This window comes from Dipodomys merriami, unplaced genomic scaffold, assembly GCF_024711535.1.
Source record: "Dipodomys merriami isolate MVZ:Mamm:240054 unplaced genomic scaffold, mDipMer1.0.p SCAF_1, whole genome shotgun sequence".
NCBI classification, from domain to species: Eukaryota; Metazoa; Chordata; class Mammalia; order Rodentia; family Heteromyidae; genus Dipodomys; species Dipodomys merriami.
Genome location: NW_027202270.1, coordinates 6722084 through 6737997, shown reverse-complemented (window position 1 = coordinate 6737997; position 15914 = coordinate 6722084). Strand labels below are relative to the sequence as shown.

At 44.5% G+C, this 15914-nt stretch overlaps 1 protein-coding gene and 1 non-coding gene across 2 annotated transcripts in view; one reads left to right on the top strand and one right to left on the bottom strand.

The window, feature by feature from the left end:
- Positions 1-15914, top strand: part of Dis3l2 (DIS3 like 3'-5' exoribonuclease 2) — a 401227-nt gene that overhangs the window by 40881 nt on the left and 344432 nt on the right. The window lies entirely within an intron of this gene.
- Trnaa-agc (transfer RNA alanine (anticodon AGC)) lies at positions 9922-9997 on the bottom strand. Its single transcript has one exon. It is a non-coding gene; the product is annotated as a tRNA-Ala (tRNA).

The following is a 15914-nucleotide window of genomic DNA, read 5'->3' as shown; positions in this document are numbered from 1 at the left end:
CTCAGCCTGCATCTGGCAAGAAGGGTCCTTCCCCTCACTTTTTGGCCTGCTTTGCCTTGCGACAGGAAGGAAGCTCCAGACAAGAGTTGAGTGGGGTCAAGAGCTTCGTGGCAAGTAGCCGGTTGGGATCTTGGTCTGTGTGGAGGTGGTAAAGGGCAGAGGCTCTGTGAGGAGCCAGCATGTGTCAGCCTGCTCTTGGCCACTGGAGAAGCTGAAAACCCCACAGTTTGCTTTTCTAGGCATCCCCACAGATGGTTTATGACCTGGATCACCCCCATTCTCATGCCCCAGTTCCAGATTTCCAATCAAGTGTGCTGGTGCAAGAGAAGCCAGACCACTGGGCAATCTCAGGGACTCTGCTGGAGCAGTTTCTGGAGTGGGTGGTAGTAGGCCTGTGTCAGGGTTGTCATATACATGAATGTTCTCATAAATGTTACCAGCCATTGCCTGGAGGTCTTCCTTGGATGGCTCTGTTTCCAAGCCTGTGTGTTATTTCTAAGTCTTGTGACTGCCCAGTGTCCTTTTAACCCATCTGTTTCCTACTTCAGTCATGTCTATACTTACATCAGCTCCAGAATGGTCCCCAGCATGCCATGCTCTTAGGGTCCACTGCTGAACTTGCCCAACAGTGTGTGTGTGTGTGTGTGTGTGTGTGTGTGTGTGTGTGTGTTAGTCCTGGGGCTTGAACTCAGAGCCTGGGCACTGTCCCTGAACTTTTTTACTCAAGGCTAGTGCTCTACCATTTGAGCCACACTTCCAGCCTTCCCATTTTTTTGGTAGTTTATTGGAGATAATAATCTCATAGACTTTTGTGTCCTGGCTGGCTTCAAAGTAAGATCTTCAGGTCTCAGTCTCCTGAGTAGCTAGGGTTGCAGGCGTGAGCCACCAGCATCTGGATGTGTCTACACCTTATCCTTGGAATAGTCATTCTGCCAGAGTCCCATTATTCTCCTTTTTATCCCTGATATCCATGTGAGGACACCCGGAAGCCTCCTGGCTTTCTTCCTTCAGCAATAGATAACAGAACAAAGAAGACAATGAGAAAGGTGGCAAAATTGGGGGGACCAGGTGGTTCCTGTCTGGAAACCACAGAGAGAATCATGAAGACAATGTTTGGTGACTGGGTCCAGGCAGACTGTGCTAACTAACTCTGTTGTCTTCAAAAATCCTGTTTTAAATTATGCGAAAGGGATGATTAAAGGTCTTGCACTGCCTCTCTAGACTCAGATACTTCCTGAATTAGTTTCTGGAGCATTGGCTTAGGTAAGATGAATGCAACATATGCTCATACACATGACTAAATTAAACAAATATTTCTAGCTTCTTAGCCCCATTGGACCTCAATGTGTTTCTCAAGCAGAAGAAGCTTTGCTGAGCATAGAGAAACAGTGTGGCAAGTGAAGTACTGTAAGAGGATCCAGAAACCAGCAGGGCACAGGGAGGATTGCAGGTGCAGCTCAGAGACAGTGATGAGAGAGAGGGTGTTGGACCTGGATGGCAGGTACTTGCCCTGGGGATGTGGACTCCAAGGGACTAAATACTATCCTTCAGACCTGACCAAAGACCTCCAGGTACAAGGCCCTGCTTGAGTCTCAGCTTGGGTTTCCCATGTGGCTCCAGTGTACAGCCATAGACAGCTATCTGGCTAGGAATGGGGATGGTGGAGGTGGGCTTGATCACTGAGAACCTTCTAGAATGTGAGGCCTCTGGAAGATATGCTACCATCAGTTATGGTATCTTGTCAAAAGGCCTGGCCAGGAGTCCAAATGAGTGAGCTACCTAAAATCCTCGCTCTGAATCAGACCCAGGCTCTACCAAGCCTCCAGGCTGTTTCCTCTCTGTGACCATGCCCCCTGCTGCTGGCTTCTCCGGGCTTCTCCTCTGGGTTTAGCATAGCCGTGGGGCCTCCCAGCTCCCTGAACGTGGCACCACCACAGCCATATTACCACTGAGAGTTCCTTCTCTCTTCTCAGCTGCTCCAGGGACTCCCTCGCTTATCTCAGCAGCCCCAACTCTCCACAGTCTGGTGAGCTGTGGGTGATCAGTAAAAGCACAGCCATGGGAGCCAGCATGGGGCCTGGCCTCAGGAAGAGCAGGGAAAGGGGCAGGCTCTGGTCTGAGCTGGATGCCGGTGGCTCACGCCTATAATCCTAGCTACTCAGGAGGCTGAGATCTGAGGATCGAGGTTCAAAGCCAGCCCAGGTGGAAAAGTCTCTATGAGATTCTTGCCTCCAATTAAGCACTCAAAAACTGGAAGTGGTGCTGTGGTTCAAAGTGGTAGAGCGCTAGCCTTGAGCAAGAGTTCAGGGACAGTGCCCAGGCCCTGAATTCAAGCTCCATGACAGAAAGCAAGAAGAGAGAGAGAGAGAGAGAGAGAGAGAGAGAGAGAGAGAGAGAGAGAGAGAGAGAGAGAGAGAGAGAGAGAGAGAGAGAGAGAGAGAGAGAGAGAGAGAAAGGTCTGATAAAGCCATTAACGGCTCCAATTTACAGATGGGGCTGTGGAGGCTCCAACCCATTCCCTGATCCGCCCTCAGTTGCACCGGCCTGCCCAGGCTGTCCAGGCCTACCAGGCGAGCTGGCTGTCTGCCAGGGAGTAAGGAAGACGGGCTGGGAAGTGTGTTTGAGCTTCCCCGGGGAACATCTGCCGAGAGAGGACAGCTGTCTCCACCCTGCGCGTGCGGCTCCCGTGGGAATGTGGTGTGTGGCTTGGCAGACAATCCTCGCAGCTCCTCCACCACCACTGGCCATTTTTGATGGGGGGGGGGACCTCCATGTTCTGGGGCCTTTGTCAGATCTGTCAGCAGCCATTTCTCTGGGACCTCACTGTCCCTTCATTCCTTTTTTTTTTTTTTTCCTATTTGATTTCTGGGAGGTCTGGAAAGGATGGAGACAGACTGGTTGGGAATCTTGTGGCCGTAAGAGGAGTTAGAAAACCGGCCCTTTGTGGTTGCTGTGGGTTAAAGGGTCTTTGGTCAGCATCCGAGGTGGAAGAAGTAAGCCAGGGCAACGATCTGGAAGTATAAAACATGAGGATCCCACTGCAGGAACAGAGCAAGGCAGGAGGGCTGGCTCTCTTTGGTCATCCTGGAGAACAGGATGGCTATGACTCACATCAGATTCCTAGCCTGGCTGAAGGTAGAGCCTCTAGCACCTCACAGCCAATCGGATGAATGAACCAGCTCGGACATATCTGGACAAATCCTGCTGTGCACTGTGCACAGGACCCTGAGGCCAGATCCTTTTTACCTTAATGGGCTGCATGGAGGAGGATCTTTCCAGGATCTTTACCTCTCTACCCTGAGTGCCTCCTGGGGCTGACACCTTTCTAGAGGTGGCCCCTGGCACAGGGCAGAAGAAAAGTCTGTGTTTGAGACAGTACAGACAGCAATAAGACAGTGTCTCAGACAAAAGCAGGGCCTGGAATCTAAGTGGGGTCTGCCTGGTTTCAGTGGCTACGCAGACTCCAGACTAAGGGCCAGGCATTACTGTGGAGGAGGGTTGGGGTGGGAGAACCTGTTCAACCCCCCACTCCACTACCCAGGGCAGAGGTTAAGTGCACATAATTCTTTGTTCTGCATGGGACCATGGGGGGAGGAATCAGAGCAGCTGTGACTCCTGGGACCAGGGCAGAGACAAGATTCCAGGAAAGGAGCTGCCCCTGGCAGTTAGCTGACCCAAGAGGACTTGCCCAGCCGTAGGGAGTTCATGGGCACAAGCACAGAGCCAGGTGGTGACAGGAAAAGAATGGCAAGTGTTCGCTGGGGACCTGGAGGCTTGGGCCTTTCACATGAGCTCATGTGATAAGACACACCCAGGCTTTGCAGGCCAGGAGCCTGGGACAGCTGTTCCCGCTGGCTCTGTGAGCCCTGAACACATCTGTCTTACACACTTGGAAACCTCAGGTTGAGCCCAAAGAATCCAGCATCAAGATGACTTGGACAATGTTGAACTTACTTGGGTGGAATGATGAACATTTTTTTAATCAAGTTTTTCCCTTCCCTCCCTCCCTCCCTTCCTGACTGCCTTCCTTCTCTCCCTTCCTCCCTCCCTCCTCCCTTCCTGACTACCTTCCTGCCTTCCCTCCCTCCCTCCCTCCCTTCCTTTTTCCTTCCTGCCTGTCTTCTCTCCCTTCCTTGTTTCCTTCCTTCCTTCCTTGCTTGCTTGCTTCCTTCCTTCCTTCCTACATCAATCTGTCCTTTACCCTTCCTTCCTTCCTTCCCTCCCTCCTTCCCTTCCTTCCTTCCTTCCTTCTTTTTTTTTTGGGGGGGGCGGTCATGGGGCCGGAACTCTGGGTCTGGCCGCTGTCCCTCAGCACCTCAGCTCAAGGCTAGCGCTCTACCACTTGAGCCACAGAGCCACTTCCAGCTTTTTCTGTTTATGTGGTGCTGAGGAATTGAACCCAGGGCCTCATGCATGCGAGGCAAACACTCTACCACTGAGCTACCTTCCCAGACCATGATGATTTGTTTATGGGCTTGGATGGGTATGTATTAATGTTCTCTTTTCTATTTTTTTTTATTATTTATTTTTTTTTAATTTTCTTGGTTTTATTTTTTATTTGGGGCCTGAACTCTGGGCCTGGGCACTGTCCCTCAGCTCTTCAGCTCAAGGCTAGTGCGCTACCACTTGAGCCACAGCACCACTTCCGGCTTTTTTTTTTCAGCTTATGTGGTGCTGAGGAATCGAACCCAGGGCCTCATGCATGCAAGGCAAGCGCTCTACCACTGAGCCACCTTCCCAGCCCATGTTCTCTTTTCTAATGTTAACACTAGGTACTGCATCTTCGTATTTACCAGAAATCCTCTCTTCCCTTAGTCTTCCTGTAGTTTCTTAGGACCTTCTCAAATATTATTTATTTCATATGTACATACACACACACACACACACACACACACACACACACACACACACACACACACACACACACGCAGTATTGGGATTTGAACTTAGGTAGGCACTCTACCAATTGAGCCATGCAGATGTTACCAATGTAATGTATTATATCCTCATAGTCTCTTCTATTTTCCTCTATATGATCATTTGATTCAGGTCTCTGTTCCCAAGGGCCATCAATAGCTGGAGGACAGACATCTGGTCTCTTTTGATCCCAACTGCTCCCCAATGCCCAGGCTGGGCAAGTCCACTATGGAGGCTCAAAGTAAAGATCACAGAGTGGCTTGGACTTTTGTGAACTGGGTATTTTTGCTGACTTGGTACAGATAGGAAACTGAGCTCAGAAAATGTTTAATACATGAGTTAACACTTCAGGTGGGGCCGAAACTCAGAAGTCTGTCTGCCCTGAACCCCAAACTTAGTTCCCACACTAGCACCTCAGCGGATGGAGCAAGTAACATTTTTACCTTCTTGTGTTGTGGTTTTTAAAAAATGGTTGCATGAATGCGAATGAATGTCTTCAACCTGTCTGGAATGTTCTGTGACAAATGCTAAGTAAAGATCTCCTATTTGTCTGCCATTACTATTCATTGCCAAGATTAACATAGTGATAATGATTTCTTTCAACATTTGATTTTTCTCTTGGGACATCTGCTTGAAGCATAAAGTTTAGACAATTGCCAAGTATGTTCTATAGACTTGTAGATATTTTCTTTCATTTTGCCTTAAGGGAATTTCTCTAAAAGTTTTTTTCCCTCTATTTAATTGTTCTTATTATATTATAAACTTTTTTTAGCTGTTTTTTTTTTATTGTGAAAATACCATACAGAGGGGTTACAATTACATGGGCAAGGTAATGAGTACATTTCTTATCAAGCATTGTTGCCTATATTATAAACTTTAATACAATTTGTATTTTAATGAGTTATGCTTTATTTTCATTTAAAGAAAAAAAGAAAGTCATTACGGATTTTTAATTTTTTTGCACTGTGGGCAGAGCATGCAGCTTATGATATGTGTGGGATTTTAAACTTTTTTGTGTGCCAGCCAATACTGGGGCGTGAACTCAGATCCTCTTACTCTCACTTTTTCCTTCAAGGCCGCTCCACCACTTGAGCTTCACTTCTGGCCTTTTGGTGGTTAATTGAAGGTAAGAGTTTCATGGATTCCTGTCTAGGCTGGCTTTGAACTGTCACTCTCAGATCTCAGCTACCTTAGTAGCTAGGATTGTAGTTATGAGCTACTGGTCTCTGGCTTGTTTCTTTCTTCTTAAGACAATATTTTCTTTAAGAAAAATTTTTTTATTGTGAAAATACCGTAGAGAGGGGTTACAATTACATGGGCAAGGTAATGAGTACATTTCTTTTCTTTCTTTTTTTTTGGGGGGGGGTCCGGTCATGGGGCCTGGGCGCTGTCCCTCAGCTCTTCAGCTCAAGGCTAGTGCTCTACCACTTGAGCCACAGCGCCACTTCCAGCTTTTTTCTTTTTGCTTATGTGGTGCTGAGAAATCGAATCCAGGGCCTTAGGCATGGAAGACAAGCGCTCTACCACTAAGCCACCTTCCCAGCCCAAATGAGTACATTTCTTATCAAGCATGGTTGCCTCCTCCTTTGTTTCCCCTTCCCATCCCTTCCCATCTCCCCTGCCCCCCCCCCACACACAATATTTTCTTGGTTACCAATAAGCTTGAACATTTCCTCATAAAGTCACTGGCCATTTGCAAATCTTGATCAATGACAGCTTTATATCCCTCACTGGTTTTCCATAGAGTATCATTTTCTTTCCTAATTGATTTGTGAGAGTTATTCATATATGAATAACATTTGTCCCTTTGTTCCCCACCCTTTCTTTTTGTTTTGACTTTTAAAATTTCATCTTCCTTCCTTCCTTCCTTCCTTCCTTCCTTCCTTCCTTCCTTCCTTCCTTCCTTCCTTCTTTCCTTCCTTTCTCCCTCCCTCCCTCCCTCCCTCCCTCCTTCCCTCTGTCCCTCCCTCCCTCTCTTTCTTTCTTTCTTTCTTTTTTTTCTTTCTTTCTTTCCTTCTTTCTTTCTTTTATTGGTGATACTAGGGATTGAACTCAGGGCTTTGAACTTGCAGGACAGGGGCTCCCTCACTTGAGTTATACCTCCAGTCCAGTTCTACACTATTTTGGGATAGAGTTTCACTTTTTGAAATATATTTTTAATTGCAAAGATACTGTACAGATGGGTTACAGTTACATGAGCAAGGTAATGAGTCCATTTCCTATCAAGCATTGTTACTCCATCCTTTATTTTTCCCCTACCATCCCTTTCCTCCCCACCTCTCCACCTCCTCCCTCCCCCCCAAAGTTGTAAAGTTCATTTTCAACATATTGTCTTATACATCTTGTTGTTATAATGGGTCATCCTCTATCCTTATTTCAGCATTTTGTCATTTCCCTTCCCCTCCCCCCAAAAATGTATATACAAGAACACTGGAATCAAATGCAGTGACAACAGGGGTTATACCATGGGGGAAGAACATACAAAGAAACAAAAAAAGTCACATAGTACATTATAAGTTCATTAAAAAGAACATCAAGGAAGATAAAGTCTCTGTGTCCATATCGTTGAGCTCATTTCACTTAGCATCAGCTTATATGGCCATCCCCTTGAGTCATACCTCCAGTCATTTCTACACAGTTTGTGGGTAGAGTTTCACTTTATGTTCATCCTGGCCTAGACTTGTGCTTTCTGGTAGCTGAGAATGACAGGCATGCCACTGTACCTAGCCATTTTGCTTCCCCAGAGGCTGGGATCACTGGTGAGTACTACTGCGCCCAGCCATTAAGTAAGAGAGAGTCTCATGAACTTTTATGTCAGCCTGGCTTTGAACAGAGAGTCTCTGATTTCAGCCTCTCAAGTAGCTATTGTGATGGGCTTGAGCCACTGTACCTATTTTTTAATGTTGCCAAATCCATGTCTTCTAGCTGACATTTTTAGAAGGGCCCTACTCCCTTACCTCCCAAGATTAAATAAACACCTATCCATTTTTCTAGTACTTTTTTATTGTTTGTACATGTTGGTATATGTGTACTTTGCTTCTTCTAATCCATCTGGAATTTATTAAGGTGTGAGGAAGGAATACAGTTTTATTTTTTATTAAGGAAAAATTTAAAGCAGATGTTCCTATCACTACTACAATCATTAAAAAAAAAATCTAAATAAAGTGTTCTAGACAACATTATTTCCTGGTAAAAATCTCCAGGCTAAAGTAATTTACAAAATATCCTCTCAGACCCAGGAATTGAGTGTTCCTTAATTCCTTTATCTAGTTATTTAACTCAAGAAAGATTTGTCCAGAAAAAGAGAATGGGTTTTTGACATTATTGAGTTTTAGTCATCTTTTCCTGGCAGTACTTAGTGGCCTTAACTATTTGCTGAGTCCTTACAGCTCACGGTGGCAAATCCATGTCACAAGAGCTGGTTTAACTTTTCACTAAAATGCAGTGTGTGTGTGTGTGTGTGTGTGTGTGTGTGTGTGTGTGTGTGTACTCGCACTGGTACTAAGGCTTTAACCCCAGGCCTGGATGCTATCTCTTAGTATTTTTGCTGGTTTGCTACTATTTGAGCCACAGTTCCATTTCCGGCTTTTTGGGTGTTAAAAATTGCCCATAAGCCTCATGAACTTTTTTCTTCCTGGTCAGTCTTTGAACTTTGATCTTCAAATCTCAGTCTTGTGACTAACTTGGATTACAGGAATGAGCCATCAACATCCATCTTTTAACAGTGTTTTGAAATATAATTCTTTTTTTTTTTTTTTTTTTTTGCTTATGTGGTGCTAAGGAATCGAACCCAGGGCCTCATGCATGCAAGGCAAGTGATCTACCACTGAACCACCTTCCCAGCCCCTGAAATATAATTCTTTTTTTGGGGGTCCAGTTGTGGGGCCTGAACTCTGTGCCTGGGTGCTGTTCCTGAGCTCTTCAGCTTAAGGCTAGCACCCTACCACCTGAGCCAAGCGCCACTTCCGGCTTTTTTCTTTTTTGCTTATGTGGTGCTGAGGAATCGAACCCCGGGCCTCAGGCATGCAAGGCAAGCGCTCTACCACTGAGCCACCTTCCCAGCCCCTGAAATATAATTCTTATGTCATATAAGTCACCCCATTAAATGCAGGATTCAATGATGTTTAGTTTATTTAGAGTTGTGATATGGTTGTCATACTCAACTTTAGAACATTTTCATCACTCTGAAAAGAAATCTGAACTCTTAACTGTCAGTCCCAATCCCTCCCCATCCCTACACCACATCAATATTCTTTCTCTGCTTGCCGATTTGCCTATTTTGGACATTTCACATAAACAGAATCATACAATACATGGCCTTTTGTGACTGACATTTTTTCACTTAGTCTAATGTTTGCAAAATTCATCCATGCTGATGTAAATATCTGTACTTCTTTTCTTTTTATTACTAAATAACATTCCCTGATATGGAATGCTGCCTTTTGTTTACGTTTATTAGTTGTTGAACAGAGGTTTGCTCCCACTTGCTTTTTGCTATTATGAATAATGCTGCTTTGACTTTTTTTTCTAGTCGGTCTTGGGGCTTGAACTCTAGGCCTGGGTGCTGTCTCAAGGCAGGCACTCTACCACTTGAGCCACAGTTGCCACTTCTGGTGGCTAATGGGAGATTAAGAGTCTCACGGACTTTCCTGCCCAAGCTGGCTTTGAACCGTGATCTTCAGATCTCAGCCTCCTGAGTATCTAGGATTACAGGTGTGAGCCACTGGCACCTGACTTTGACTTTTTTTTTTTTTTTTTGGTTGGTCGTGGGGCTTGAACTCTGGGCCTGGGCGCTGTCCCTCAGCTCTTCAGCTCAAGATGAGCACTCTACCACTTGAGCTACAGCGCCACTTCCGGTTTTCTGGTGGTTTATTGGAGATAGGAGTCTCACAGTCTTTCCTGCCCGGGCTGGCTTTGAACCGTGATCCTCAGATCTCAGCCTCCTAAGTAGCTAGGATTACAGGCGTGAACCACCAGCGCCCGGCTTTGACTTTTTTTTGTTGTTGTTGATACTAAGGTTTGAACTCAGGACCTCATGCTTGCTAGGCAGGAGCTCTACCATTTGAGCCACACCTCCAACCCAAGTAATGCTGCTATGAACATTTTTTTGAGCATATAATTAGACAGAACCGATAGCTATATGAATCCATGGTTAACTTTTTTGGAAATGGCCTGTTCACATATTGGCTACACCATACATTCTGCCAACAGTGAATGAGGTTTCTGATTTCTCTGTGCCATCGCTAACAATTGTTATTATATGTCTCCTTTATTATGGAAAGAGGAAGAAAAGAAAGAAGGCATAGAGAAGGAGGAGGAGGACAAGGTGGGGGCAGAGGAGAAGGGGAGTGGGGAGGAAGAAGAAGATGATTCCTAAAATCTCCTCTGAAAGGTTCCACAAGTTCCCTAGAACACCAAAGTAGAGGCCAAGCCTTGTGGGGTGGGGAGACACTTGCAATCCTAAGTGTAATTCATGGCAAGACAGGAAGCTAGGGAGGGAGGAGCCCATCCTGATCTTTTTTTTTTTTTTTTTTTTTTTTTTTGTCGGTCATGGGGCCTGAACTCTGGGCCTGGGCGCTGTCCCTCAGCTCTTCAGCTCAAGGCGAGCACTCTACCACTTGAGCTACAGCGCCACTTCCGGTTTTCTAGTGGTTTATTGGAGATAGGAGTCTCACGGTCTTTCCTGCCCGGGCTGGCTTTGAACCGCGATTCTCAGATCTCAGCCTCCTGAGTAGCTAGGATTACAGGCGTGAGCCACCGGCGCCCGGCGCCCATCCTGATCTTTTATGACAACTTTCTCTTGTGAACTCACAGGAGGGCCCATAAGAATGACTTAAGTCCCTTCTGAGGGGAGCTCCCCAATCACCTAATGACCTTCCACCAGGCTCCGCCTCTTCAGAGTTCTTAGCATCTTCACACTGGAACCAAGCTTCCAGCACATGAACCCTTGGGGGGATAGACTGCGTCCCAGTCATAGCATCCATTGTGAGATGTCTTAACCCATACCAGTGGATAGTAGACTGTGGGGAAAATAAGTAATAAATTAGATACTCATTGACTGGTTACTAGAGCTATTTTTCATCCTTATTTTTATAGAGGAAACTGAGGCATATTGCAGTTGAGAAAGTTGCCCCAGGACAAGAGCTAGGCATGGCAGAACTTGGATTCAAACCCAGAAAGTTCATACTCATTAATAAACATGTTGTGTCTTAGGGTTTGGGAAGGTTGGCCAAGGTGTTTCCAATATTGCCATATTTATTAAAGTCACCTGGCAAACTCAACCTTCTCCTGCCTCCAAGGATCCTCTAAAATGTGCTGAAACCCACATCATGGTCACCTGATGGCCCAAATTAGGTTTTTCTCCCAAGACAGAGAAAACAGTAATGAAGCAGAGCAGAGATTGTCTCACAGGCCACCTTTTGTCTATCACCAGGGCTTGCTTGCCTGCTTGCTGAGTCTGCCTGAGAGCCATTAAGGGCAAATCTATATTCAGATGGAAGCACATTTAATTTACAGACCATCTGTCTATAACAGGTGAGGGGAAGGCTATCTCCCTTGAGGTATGCCTAGAAGAGTTTTAAAATGTGCTCACAGGCAAACATTCTTAATAGGATTTAAACGTAGCTCGTCCACTTTGGGCTGCAAACCGATCTCCAGGGAGATGTGTTTTGGAGAGTGGGGTGTGGAGCAGGAAAAGGAGGAGAAAAGATCATCCTCAAGTTGGCAGGAAAGGAGATGTGCCACCACCAATCAGAAAGCAGAATGTGTGGTCAGGAGGCATGGCTCAAATGGAAGAGCTCTTGTCTAACAAAGGTAAGGCCCTGAGTGTGAACCCCAGAATCTCGCAAAGAAAATAACAAGAAAAAATAAAAGCTGCAGGAGCTCACTGGAATTGTGCTACTACCCCATAACCAACTTTAGGACTCTTTTTTATCACCTGCCAGGAGGAAAACATGCATTGTGGAGAAACAGTCCCACAGTCCACTCTTTCTTCAATACCACCTGTTATGTCTGAACCAGAGACTCAGCAATCATTCGTTATGAGTAAGCAACCTGCTTTCTGAAAGGCTTTAGCATAAGATTATAAGTGTATTAAAACTTTACACTGTAAACCTTTCGTATTAAAACTTTACACTGTAAACCTTTCTAAAATTGCTGTGTGTGTGTGTGTGTGTGCGTGAGAGAGAGAGAGAGAGAGAGAGAGAGAGAGAGAGAGAGAGAGAGAGAGAGAGAGAGAGAGAGAGAATGTGTACTGGGGTTTGCACTGAGTGCTGCTTGCTCTGGCTTAGCTTTTTTTGCTCAAGGCTGGTGCACTACCATTTAAGCCACACCTACAATTTGGGCTTTTGGCTGGTTAGTTGGAATCCTCAGATTTCAGCCTCTTGAGTAGCTAGTATTACACGTGTGAGCTGCTGATGCCCAGGCTGATTTTGGTTTAAGATGAAACATGCAGGTACTTTTTTTTCAAGTGGGGGATCAGTTACACTAATACCACTTAGTGAATGTTGTAGTGCACTGAGGTTTTCTTAAACATTTTACTTTTCTCATGTATATTTACATTGAGCACTCTGTTACTGCCTTTCCTGACCATGTGTGGTAGGTCACTTCACTCCCAAGCCAGGATTTTCTTCTTTTTTATTTGGTAGTTATGAGGGTTTGAATTTAGGTTCTCATGCTTGCTAGGCTGGCAAGATACTTCTGAGCCAAAATTACAGCCCTGGTGTTCACTGCTTCTTCTTTAGGATAACATTCCCCTTCCTGTCCTGGTGTAGAAAGGGCTATTTAATTGGAGATAAGAGTCTCATGAACTTTCCTGTCCAGGCTGGCTTCAAACTGCTATCCTCAGAGCTCAACCTCCTAAATAGTTAGAATTATAGGCATGAGCTAATTTTTAGGCTCAGCTAAATTTTTTGGTCGTTTTTTTTTTTTTTTTTTTGGTCTTGAACTTGGGGCTAGGCAATGTCCCTAAGCTATTTTGCTCAAGGCTAGCACTCTATCACATTGAACCACAGTACTACTTACAGTTTTCTGGTGGCTAATTGGTGATAAGAGTCTCACAGACTTTCCTGCCTGGGCTAGCTTCAAACTATGATCTTCAGATCTCAGCCTCCTGAGTAGCTAGGATTACAGACACAAGCTACTGGTGCCTGGCTAAATACTCTTATTGTATATTTTTTATTCTTATTTCTTGAGGTGCATGTTTGATAGTCACATCACTGACAAATAACTGTAATATGGTTTCTTGTCTACCAATCTCATAATTGGGTTTAATGAATGCCCTTTTTCAGAAAATATCAAGGCAACGTATACAAAGATATTAAAAGAAGAAAAAAGATGCCTCTATGACATCAGCAAGTACAGAAAAATCTATTGACAAGGCCAAGTAATCCCCATTACTTAAGAAGGCAGAGGTAGGAGGATTGTAGTTGGAAGCTGGCCTGGGAGGGGGTGAGACACCCTTCTCCCCCATTTAAAATCAAGTATGAGGCCCTTAGTTCAAATCCTATTACTGCTTGAGGGGTGGGGAGGTCATTATCAATAGTAATGCTGAAAATAAACCCTGAAGAGACAAAAGCATGTGACTAAATGGAGAACCGAACCATGTGCTCTCGTGAGGGGGTTTGCACTGATAAAGATGTGTATTCTCCTAAAGTACTGCATATAGTTATCATAGTTCCCCCAAACTCTAAATAACTTTGTGACAGCCGAAAAACGTCTTTTAACAAATGATAAAGACATGCAGATAGCCAAGATTTTGGGGAAGAAGTGTCTTAAAACATGGATATCTTCTGAGATGGAAAAATGTGTTACACAGACTTACCATGTGTTACTGGTAATGAGATCGATCTGAAAGGTGACAGCTATAAGCCAGACTTATAGTCAGGTTTCAATGACCTGGTTTAGATGAATAGGTTTAAAATAACCATAGTTCATTATTTAAGTCAGGAGTGAACACGCATACGTGAAGACGTCAGCCTTTGTGCAGAAGTCAGGTCATCCTTGGGAACCTCCCGCTGCCGCCCAGCACCAGTCTGTGTCATGGCCACAGTGCTCTGCTGGAAGGACAGAGGTGCTTACCCTTTAGAGCCCTCACACACAGGCCAGGGGAAAAGCCGGAGAGCTGGGAACCACTCTGGCAACGCTGGGAGAGAAGGCCAGGCTCTTGTTAGCTATGCTTCTATGAAACCACCATGCTCTGGCAGAGTTGCTGTTCGAGATCCAGCAAGTCTAGTTTTTTAAACCTGATGAAAACCGATCTATCCCAAGTCTGGAGAGAAGGGATGGGTCCCTCTGGTGTCATCCCAGGCTCTGGGTGGGGAGATGGGGAAGGAGGGGGATCCCTTAGCTTCCTCTTCAGACCATCAGGGTTACCTCCTATGGGACATCTCTCTGCTTGCAGAAGAACCAAATTAAAACAAAACAGGAAGAACTTGACAAATACACTGACCTCAACCTCTTCCAAGAACCCATCCAGCGCTCAGAAGGCATCTCTCTTAGTGTGCTGGGTAGTGCAATGAGAACATTTTGTTAAACAGACAAACAAACAAACAGCAACGATCAAGGCTGGGTTTGGTGGCTCACTCCTGTAAATCCGAGCTTCCCAAGAAGTTGAGATCAGACGATCACAATTGAAAGCTATATGACCTAGGATTTCTACTCTCATGTATAAACACAAAAGAAATGAAATGTTCATGAAAAGATATATACATGAATGTTCCTAATTCATAAGACCATAAAAGTGAATAGAATCTAAATGTTTATCTGTTAATGAATGGATAAACAAATGGCATATTCACCCATACAAAGGGATGTTATTCAGCTGTAATGAAAAGGGAAGTTTCCATTCGTGCTACATCATTGATGGACCTCGGAACCATTACACTAACTGAAAGAAGGCAGTCACAAGGGGCCACATATTAAATAGGGTTTATTTATATAAAATGTCAGGTGGGGAAACCATAGAGATAGGACATTGATTGGCTTTGAGGATGGGAGGCTGGTGAGGAGTACTTGTTTGTGCTATGGGATTTCTTTTCTTTTTTCTTCAGTTGTGGGGCTTGAACTCTGGGCCTGGGCTTTGTCCCTGAGCTTTTCACCACTTGAGCCACAGCGCCACTTCTAGTTTTCTGGTGGTTAATTGGAGGTAAGAGTCTCACGAACTTTCCTGCCTGGGCTGGCTTTGAACCCCGATCCTCAGATCTCAGCCTCCTGAGTAGCTACGATTACAGGTGTGAGCCACCAGCACTGGTGTCTATGGGATTTCTTTTGGTGTGATTGAAAATTGATTGGGGTGATAAGTGTACAAAATTACGGTTATACTTCAAAGTATATTTTAAAATTGTAAATTTTATGCTATATGACTTGTATTTCAACTTAAAAACATTTCAAAATAATATTGCAATACTAGCTGGGTGATGGTGGCTCATGCTTGTTAACTCTAGCTACTCAAAAGACTGAGATATGAAGATCCTGATTTGAAGCCAGCCTGAGCAGGACAGTCTGTGAGACTCTTATCTCCAATTAACTACCAAAAAGCTGGAATTAGAGCTGTGGCTCAAGTGATAGAGTACTACCCTTGATAGAGCCTAGTCCCTGAGTTCAAGCTTCAGGACCAGCACAAAGAACAAATTGCAAAATTGCAATTCAAATCTCTCTCTCTTTCTTTTTTTCTCTCTCTCAGAATTACATATCAATGTTTTTAGTTTCTTCTTCATATTCTAATGTATTATCTAGCTTATTTCCAGTGAGCATTTCCAATCTGTAAAAAAAGGAAAATATTAATTTATATAAATGTGAGATAGTTTCATAAATGAATCCACATTCTGCAACTATTCACATAAATGTACAGAGCTTGTAATGAATAAAATAGAACAAATGAAAAGTATGCATAGTGGTAAAGTATGTCTGAATTAAAAAACTTACAACTTTTTGGATCTATACAATACCAATAATGTAATAATATACACAATACCAATCTGCAGCTATAGCAAGTAGGT